Genomic DNA, 9,952 nt, shown 5'->3' with positions numbered 1-9,952 from the left:
TCATTGGTCTGGTTTTAGGCCTCTGGCTTCTGTTATAACCATCAATACTGGCACCTCACTGGGACTCCTCACATACCTTGTTGTTGTCCTGTGTTGTGGAGACCCTGTAGGACCACCCCCTCCATGCACTCCAGAAGTAGATGTTGACCTGGGCCAATGCAAGGTCCTGGATCTGGACCTGAGAGGTATCTGAGCTGGTCAACCTCTCCAACTCTCTTGTTGTCACACATTTTCACCTGGCTCACCAGCAACCTCCAAGTCCAGGGCCAGCTCTACTGTGCTGCTCTTCTGAGGAAGCCTCTTTTCTAATGAGAGACAAAAAGAGGGTGGGGTCTGGCTGGGGGGAGAAGAGTGAGAGGAAACCACAATCGGAATTTATGATGTGAGAATAAAATACCCATTTTCAGTAAAGGGGGGAGGGGGAAGGGCATTCCGAATGGAAGAGACTGAGTAGAGGTGACTTGGTAGCCAGGAAGGGAGCAGGAGGATTTTACGAAGTGACTTCTGCCTTAGAAGCTGGTTTGACACAGCACAAATTCTGTGAAGGTAGTGAGGTGTGGTCAGATGTTGGGTATAGGTTACATACGGAACTGGCAGGGTGAACTGCCCGAGCTGTCCATGACAGGTTTCAAGATAAGGAGTGCTTGCTGAGATATTTGTTCTGGGTATAAGATCTACATGCGAAACCTCCCAGGAGTAGAGTTATTCTGTTATTCTCAGCTTACAGGACACTTTCCCTATGAGTTCCCTTCATCTCATGGCATATACTGAAGATCAAAACAAACATCATGCTTCACCTCCGAGATCCTTTCCAGTACCTATGCATTCCATTAGACTTTGAGAAATTTCCCAGAATTCTCGTGCAGGGCCTGCATAGTGCCCTGGGAAGAAAAGTCAAATCATTGTAGTACTCACTTCCTAATGACTGACTGACAGTTCCTATAGCTTCCTTTCCAGACCCATCCCTCCCCACACCCTCACAATAACTGCACTTGGAAAATACACTAATAGCCAGAGCTTCCAATTTAACCTGTCTCAAATATATATTTTATAATGTGGAAGGATAAAGAAATTTGGTGATGGAAAAAATAACAGAAAGCTAGAAATTAGACTTCATAAAAATAAGCTACTAAAGCCCGTATCATCCAAATGTCATTTTGTTTGGTTTTGTTTTGTTTTGCCTTTGTCTCTCAATGTAAAAGAACTATTGCTTTGTGTTTTTAAAACAACTCTAGAACAGGGTTAGGGAAAAAGAGTTTGAAAGAGCCAAGGCAAAAGGCAGTTTTTAAGTAGGCAAGTTATTTCCTTGAGCATAATTAGGATTTAAGCGGCATGGTGCTGACTTTTCTTCCTTCGCTCTATGGTTGTGGAATAATGAGAATTAACAGCATTTTGACTGAGACCAAATATAAAGTGATTCCAGCTTAGTACCTTATAAAATCAAGTTAATTTCCATTCCTGTGATAAACAGATCCTCCAAGGCCTGTAAATGAAAACTCAGATACGAACCTGGGCAATTCTGTTCACTTTAAGTCCTATTTGCTCGTTTCTAAAGGCTAGTGCGTCACAGGAGGGCGATTATTCAGTCTCCAAACAACCCTTTAGTTCACTCTCAGATTCTGAGACTGGTGAGCCTATGCAAAGAACCCCAGAATTCTGCTCTCATGCTGGATTTGGCATGCAGGATGCCGTTCTCCCCGAGCCAACATGGCACCAATATAAAGTAATTTGGCTGGATTGATTTCCTCAGGAATTGGGCCGTAATGTATTTTAGTACCTTCGAACCCTGTGCAGGGCTGCAGACTGTCCCAATGCACCTAACCTTTATTGCTTTTGCAGATGACCCCTTCCCCCCCCCTTTTTTTTAACTTTGTCGCTTTATCTTCTATAAAACGAGTCAGTAGTTAGTGTGAAGTTGCAGTGAGTTAGGATGAGACACAAATGTTCTGATCATTATGTACTCTGTTTCATAAAGACAGTTAAATCAAGTGCTGGGCTTCTGTGGGTCTGTGCCTGTCATTCTGAAGAATGGCAAGTCTTATATCAAGATCAATCAGCATAATGATTTTCCACCTCAGTGAGTCTATAATAATGATTTTAAAAGAAAATAAAAAAAAAGTGTGACCTTCTCATAGAAACCCGATAAAGTACTAATTGGTGAATGCACAAAACAAATAGATCTGGAGTATGATCAGTCAGTTGCCAGTAAAAATCTACTTGTTATTATGCGGCCATTGTTTGCTGTAGATCTCAGTCAGTCAGTCAGTCAGTCAGTCAGTCAGTCAGTCAGTCATGTCTATAGGTTAATTACAGTCACTTGGAAAGTAAGTATTACTGAGTAGTATGCTAGGTTATTGGTTACTATCTAGTATTTTAATCATGGTAGGTTATTTTATTCAAAAATATTAAATGATGAGTTTAGTGTATGGCTTGCTTGGAACACACAGTGGCCTGAGTATAAATTCTGCTCTTTTATTTTGAACTCAAATTTGTCTTGCTTTATTAAGAAATACTAAGAAAATCAGAGTGTAACTGCATAATTTCCCTGATCTCCTATTTCTGCCATAGCTACATGGTATGTTATAGATGCAAAGGTTTTCAAATTGTTCACATGTTAAAAAGTTGAGCCCACATTTGACATTATTGAGAAGTGGTAAGAAATTTAAAAGATAGGGGCTCAGTGATAAAGCACTTGCCTAGCACGTGTAAAATCCTAGGTCCAATCCCATGTGAGGAAGAGAGAGCGGGGCCGTGTAGCTGACTTAATTCAAGTGCAAGGTGACTAGCATGTAGCATGTCCTCAGTACACATCTGCAGAATGGGTGCATCAGTAGAGGAGTGCTAGGCTGGGGGTACGGGAGGCTGGTGAGTGGGGAACTTCAAACTTCTATTAGATACACTGGAAAGGAACCCTGAGTAATAAGGTCCAGACTTAGGATTTGATCTATGGGACTTGATGGAGGAATTTATACAGAAATGGAAAAGAGTAAGAAGAGAAAATTTGTTCACTTCAGGCTTATACACAAAGCATGCACTGGGTAATCAAGAATCTTTTCTTTATTTATAAACTTCAGCCAAATATACACTATAACACCGCATTACTGTATGGCATGGATATTTTTATTTATTTATTTATTTATTTATTTATTTATTTATTTATTTATTTATTTGGTTTTTCGAGACAGGGTTTCTCTGTATAGACCTGGCTGTCCTGGAACTCACTNTGTAGACCAGGCTGGCCTCAAACTCAGAAATCCACCTGCCTCTGCCTCCCGAGTACTGGGATTAAAGGCGTGCGCCACCACGCCCGGCATGGCTATTTTTATAATTGGAAATGTATGGGTATTTGTTTTAAAGGTTTGATAGGCTGGGAAGAAATCAAATAAGCCCTCCCATGAGCGGTCTTCTCTCTTCTAGCTGCTGCTTTCACACAGGGTCCTGAGGAACTGTGTGCAAGAAAGTCACACAGCAGACTGGAATGGCAGTGATGGTCACTGGTGATTTTTATGAAGGAGGAAAGTATATGAACTGTAAACACAAAGTTGTCTTATTTCTACCCAGTTTCTAGCAAACCATCACCCATGGGACATACAAAAACACCTCCTTTGATTCTACGGCTTTCTACCTAGCATTTATTATAGTCAAAGGACTCACTAATGATAGCTGGAGAGATGGCTCTGTGGCTAAGAGCATTTCTTAGTCTTACAGAGGTCCTGGGTTCAATGTTCAGCACCCACATGGCATCTTACTAGCACCTGCTATTCCAGTTCCAAGGAATCTGATGCTCTCTCTGGCCTCCTCAAGAACTGAAAATGTGCAGGATAATCTCTCTCTCTCTCTCTCTCTCTCTCTCTCTCTCTCTCTCTCTCTCTCTCTTTCTCTCTCTTTCCCTGTCTCTCTCTGTCTCTCTGTCTCTGTCTCTGTCTCCGTCTCTGTCTCTGTCTGTCTCTCTCTCTCTCTGTTGCAGGGATCCTTTCCAATGTATCTAATAGATATACATGTATGTATATCTATCTATCTATCTATCTATCTATCTATCTATCTATCTATCTATCATCAAAAATCTATTTTTATATCTGTCTGTCTGTCTACACATATACATGAATATGAGAAGGCAAAACACTGAAGCACACCAGAGATAAGAGTACCTCCAACAGTAGGTGTGGCAATTTTCCATTTAACTAGAAGTGAAAACTGATGTTCAGTGATTGTGTGTTTCTCATGCTTCTGAGTCAACAACCAAAAGAAAGAAAATTACTGCGGTGGGCCGTAGTGAAACTACTGAGAGAAGACTGAAATTCTCACCACAGGGACAAGAAAAAGTAACGTCTAAAGCAGAAGATATTCTTTAGGGTTTGGACCTTGACAAGGTGTGCAATGACTAGATAGGAAAATACAGAAGTGAAGCATGGCTGGAGTATAGTGGCCCGGAGTTCTCAGAAAGCAAGGACTGTCTCATCCTGCTAAGCAAAAATGCCAAGGCTATCTAAGTTTCCTGATGAAGGCAAGGATGGAAACTAGCTACGTATAAACAGTAGCTATGACCAGGAGACCATTTGAGAAGTGAGAACTGTAACACTCATATTTCTTTCTTGTTTAGCTATGTGTATGAATACACACACACACACACACACACACACACACACACACACACATATATACATATACATACATATATATATATATAATATACATACTAAAATATACTCATGTTGTCCTCTTATTTATTGATCATGTCATATAGGATTTACTGACTTTGTACCATAGTACTTAATTATTATTCATTTTATAAGACATTTCTGAGATTTGTATCACTGCATTCCTGGTCTCCAGCTTTGAGACTCAGACTGAAACACACCCTTAGCTTTTCTGGTTCTTCAGCTTCAGGTGGCATACCAGGGGATTCTGAATTTGTTTCCATAACTACTTGAGTTAATATGAATTTCATCTTATGTGTCTCTGTCATCTATGTCTATAGGTTCTGCCTATCTGGATAACCCTCACTAATACAGCACAGGATTTAGAGCTGTAAAGTGTATACAGTAGTAAAGGTGAAAAAGAAAAACGTAAATGAGTTTTTGAAAACATGTAGGAAATAAAGGTAGCAGAGCAGGGTAATGGCAGATGGTGTACTAGCAATTATTGAGAAAGGAAAACTAAAACACACAGCTATCCAAAAACAGAGTAAAAGGCCCACACAGGTTCTTTCAGATTATCATGTTCCTCCTTTTCACTATTGCTTCAATTCATTCTACTAGGATTGCTTTTCTAACACATTCATTTCTTTAAAGTCAAGTTTTATATGTGTTGAAATATATAACCCAAAATGTATACAGAGAGGTCTTTTGTTATTAGGTTTAGGAACAGATGGATGAGGTGGGTTTGTTCATCTTTTCTTCATTATTTTCTGGTATTTATGATCACCCTGTATTCTGTTTGCCTCCGTCTTAATTGTCATCATCAGGATGATAAAAGGGTTTCATACCACAGATGTTGACAACAACCAAATTCAGTGCTTTGAAAAAGGAAACTCCAATCTGTAGATAAATGAATGTTTGAAAACTCAGAATAGAGATTGTATTTATAGATGAAACAGCTTATCTGATGTTCTGGAGTTCAGGCTGAGTGTATCTGACATAAGGAATGGCTTCCATCCTGATTCTAACAAGAATATTAATTGTCCTCTTGCTTTGCATCTGGTGCCACGGCACAAACCTTGCTCCTTTAATTAGATTTCAGAAGATTGAGAAAAGGTCTACTCCTGCTCTGAATTGTTTCCCTTGGTGACATTATTAAGTTTCATTTCAGCAGCCTGGAGGTGAGACCCACCAACCAATCAGCAAGTTCATACAGCCTCCCTATTATGCAGGTGGTTTTGTGTTAAGAGAGCTCTAGGAGTTCAGAATTGAATCGAGGAGGAAAAATCTGCACATATCTAATAGTAAAAGAATAATGAAGGCCACACCAAGGGAAACCATCTTAGGATAACAATAGAAATTCAGAGAACGAAAAAAAAAAATCAGTGTAGGCTAAATAGCCAAAGATTTTTTTAAAAATTATTTTTATCAATTACTATCATTATTACAACAATGGCTAGCATTTTGTATATTATATATTCACCACATGCCAGGTGGTGTGCAAAGCATTTTGTGAGCCTTCTCTGATTTAATAACCTATTATTATTCCTACTTATAGATAGAAAACAACACAGCCTTATTACCCTCCCCTTTTATAAATGGAGATATTTAACCTGGTTAGGTAATTCATCCATACCCATTAGAACTATGAAAAGCCAGAATACATAATTTAATGTAAGTTTTTCTAACCCCAAACCACTATACCTATTACTAAGATATAGGAAGGTACTTCCCAATGTTTGCAGCAGGATGCAACAGGTAACACCTCTCTCTAAAATGTATGGAGATTCCAATAGATAGGGACAGAGGCCTGAAGGCATTTCTGTAGAAGTCTGTGTATTCACCTGACAGATGAGAAGATGATATGTATGAGACCCAGTGGAAAAACATGTGCAAAACAGTACATTGGTGCCTTAGGACTTGGGAAAGCCTGGGTAGGTCCATTTTGCACAACTCTACTACCAGTCTGAACAAAGCAGTTTGGAGGAAGAGGCTGTCTTCAGATATGGGGCAGGAGGGATTATTTAAGAAATGGCAGTCATCTTAGATAACAAAGCTTTACATCTTAGGTGGGCAAGAATCTGAGGAGCAAATGAGTCAGAGTAATATAATAAGAATAGGCAGTTCTTCCGTTGGGTTTGGCACGTTGATTGGTGTCAATCTTGTTCAGCTTACATTTGGGCAGTTATATTGGTGAAATATTATAGGTGTAGAATCTGATACTACAAGGAGACAAAATTTCATAGCAAACTCCCCGATCTGTCTTTTATAATCTTTTTGCTCCCTCTTCTGTAGTGTTCCCTGCCTTAAATGGAGGAGTATTTTAAGATATATCTATTGGACTCCACTGGGCTCCACAGCTCTATATACTGATTGGTTACGGTTTTCTGTATTTTTTTTTTTTTATTTCCCTAGGGAAGAGCACACCAATTGGTTGTTCAGTGCCAAACAGTAAATCTGAAAAACATACACATATGTAGCAATATATGAGAGAGAGAGAGAGAGAGAGAGAGAGAGAGAGAGAGAGAGAGAGAGAGAGAGAGAGAGAAGGGGTATATGGGAGTGTTGGGGGAAGAAAGTAAAGATAAAAGATAAAGTGTTGTAATTACTTTTTTTAAAAAAATGGCAAAGTAGATCATCTTGCTTTTATCCATTCCCAGTAATATCCTTGAACATCTGTATATTAGTCATATTTGCACTGTTTTGACAAAATTCCTGGAAGAAACAACTTAAAAGCAGGAAGATTTACTTTGAGTGATGGTTTTAAATTGTTTAAGTCCATCCTAAAGAGAAGAATTGGCCAAGTTTCTCAATAGAAGCATATGACAGAAGTCGCTGGCATGACAGCTGACTAGGATTCAAAATGGCTTAACCAGGGTCCCGATATAATCTTCAAGACTGGGACCGTCATGCCTTTTTCACCCCAGTTAGTCCCCACCTCATGATTACTGGGTCTTGAGATCTTCTAAATCAGTGCTACCTACAAGGGTAACAAACATTTGAAACATGAGTCTGTTGACATTTCATGTTCAAACCACAGCAACCCACTGGGTTCAATTCAGAAACTGTGGGGTTGCAAAGGAAACTCTGGATTCATTCCCTCAAGCAGTCTTCAGTCTCGTCAGGGGACATGATTACAGGTAGTTAGAATGCATGAGGATTGGGGCTGGAGAGATGGCTCAGTGGTTAAGAACATGCCTTGATCTTGCAGAGGACCTAAGTTCAATTCCCAGTACAGACATCATGCAGCTTGCAACTCCTGCTCCCATGGTATCCCCTAACCTCAGGTACATGCATATATACAGACATATATACATGTACATGTAAATAAATAATGATACAATTTTTTTTTTTAAAAAAATGCATGAAAATCAAGAAAAAGTGAAGGAACAGTTCTTCGAGAAAACACATATTCCAAGGAAATGAAAAACAGGAGGTTATAATTTATTTATTTATTTATTTATTTATTTATTTATTTATTTATTTTTACATTCATTGATATTCTGCCTGCATGTATGTCTGTGTAAGGATGTCAGATCCCCTGGAACTGGAGTTACAGAGCTGTCATGTGGGTACTGGAAACTGAACTTCACTCTTCCAGAAAAGAAGCCAGTGCTCTTAACTGCTGCATCTCTCTAACCCTCCAGAGGTCATAATTTTTAAATTTATATTACACATTGTATTTCAGTATTCATTATAAGCTAGTAGCGGAGAAAGGTAGGAAAATAGATATTTTTCTAAAAAAATGAATGCAGATGGATATAAGATTAAAGATGAAATAATTTGTACATAAGCAAATGAATTAAGACTGTGGAATTAATAACAACCAGACACAAAAGGGAGGAGAATTTCTTATTATTTCAGGTAAATGAATGTTGCATTTGTATTAAAAGCAAGATAACTATAAAGACCTAAAGAAGGACCACTGCTATTGATGCTAAAGGAGGGACAGAGGTCATGATATTAAAATGCTAGGAAAAAAAAACAACTAAGGAGAGACATACAAAAATTTCCTGGCCATCAGCCAGATGTGATTGGCAGTAGAAGAAGGCTAATGAACAGGAAGAGAGGGCAGAGATAGTCGAAGAGGAAACAATGGAAAAGGGAAGAGAAGGCAGGGAAGGGTAACTTCAGGAAGCTCAGCTAAAAGCCTTGGCCAACATGGAGTTGGTAGGCTGTTGAAGGAAAAACAAAACAATTACATTTTATTTTAGAATATAAAACTGCAAAGGTTGGTAGTAGGCAAGGGTAAAGAAAAGTAAGATGCTGAGCATCTAAAAGCATCTAAACTTTTGCCTGTGTGAGGTATGGGTTCACTTTCCCAGAAACAACATCGTTCTGATGAAATCATTGCGCATATTCACTGTGTTTTGAATTAATCTACAAAGAAGTCTCAAGAACTCAGCCTTCTTGGTCTCTTAATATGGAACTGGGTTCTGAGCTGCACATAAGTGGCAGATCCACAGCAAAACCATCTCAAAAGCATTTTAACTCTCACCATGGAAGATCCCACTGATGTTCAACCCCATTCCACATGAGGCCAAATTCTGCCAGTAAATATCATCAGCCAGTAAATGTCCTCATCAAGAGAGGGAAACTATTTGTAGTGTGAGGAGTTCTAGGAAGTAGACAGGAGAGGCACACTAAAAGCATGCACACTTCTCATCTAAGAAGCATTTGATGACTACCTAGTAGAGCAAAGGGCTTCTGCTATATGACACAGAGTAGAAATTTGAAGGCATGATCCATAACACCTCTAGAGATTACTAAGTTATATGAAATCAGCATGCTCGTTTCTCAGTACAAAATATATGATAGTAAGCACGTGCAGATATTTTGTGGTTCTCAATAAATAGTAAATATAAATAGTAATAGCAGCATTGCAGGTGTGTTTGTTCTGTGCTTTATAATTTATCTCATTCCTCATACAATAGAAGTAGATCCAGGATGCTTGCTTAGGCAACCTAGCCACTAGATTATGTCTAGCACTTCAGTGCATGGATGAACAGAAATTCCAGTAACAGTAAGCTTTCTGCACACCAAAGAAAGGAGCTTAAATGATCAAAGTAAGCATGAAATAAGGTGTGCTTACAGAGCTTAGAAAATGAACAGTCAAATTTTTATTGGAGCCAAAATTCCTCTAAGAAATTGGAAATCACACACACACACACACACACACACACACACACACACACACACACACACACAAGAATTTAAAATAGCAGAATGTGTTTCTTTAATGCCAATAAGATCAGAATGCACATTCTAACTTGGAAGACATGTATCTAACAAGGGGGTACACTGAGGATTTATGA

This window comes from Mus pahari, chromosome 2 (genome assembly GCF_900095145.1).
Source record: "Mus pahari chromosome 2, PAHARI_EIJ_v1.1, whole genome shotgun sequence".
NCBI classification, from domain to species: Eukaryota; Metazoa; Chordata; class Mammalia; order Rodentia; family Muridae; genus Mus; species Mus pahari.
This window is presented reverse-complemented; position numbering follows the sequence as displayed.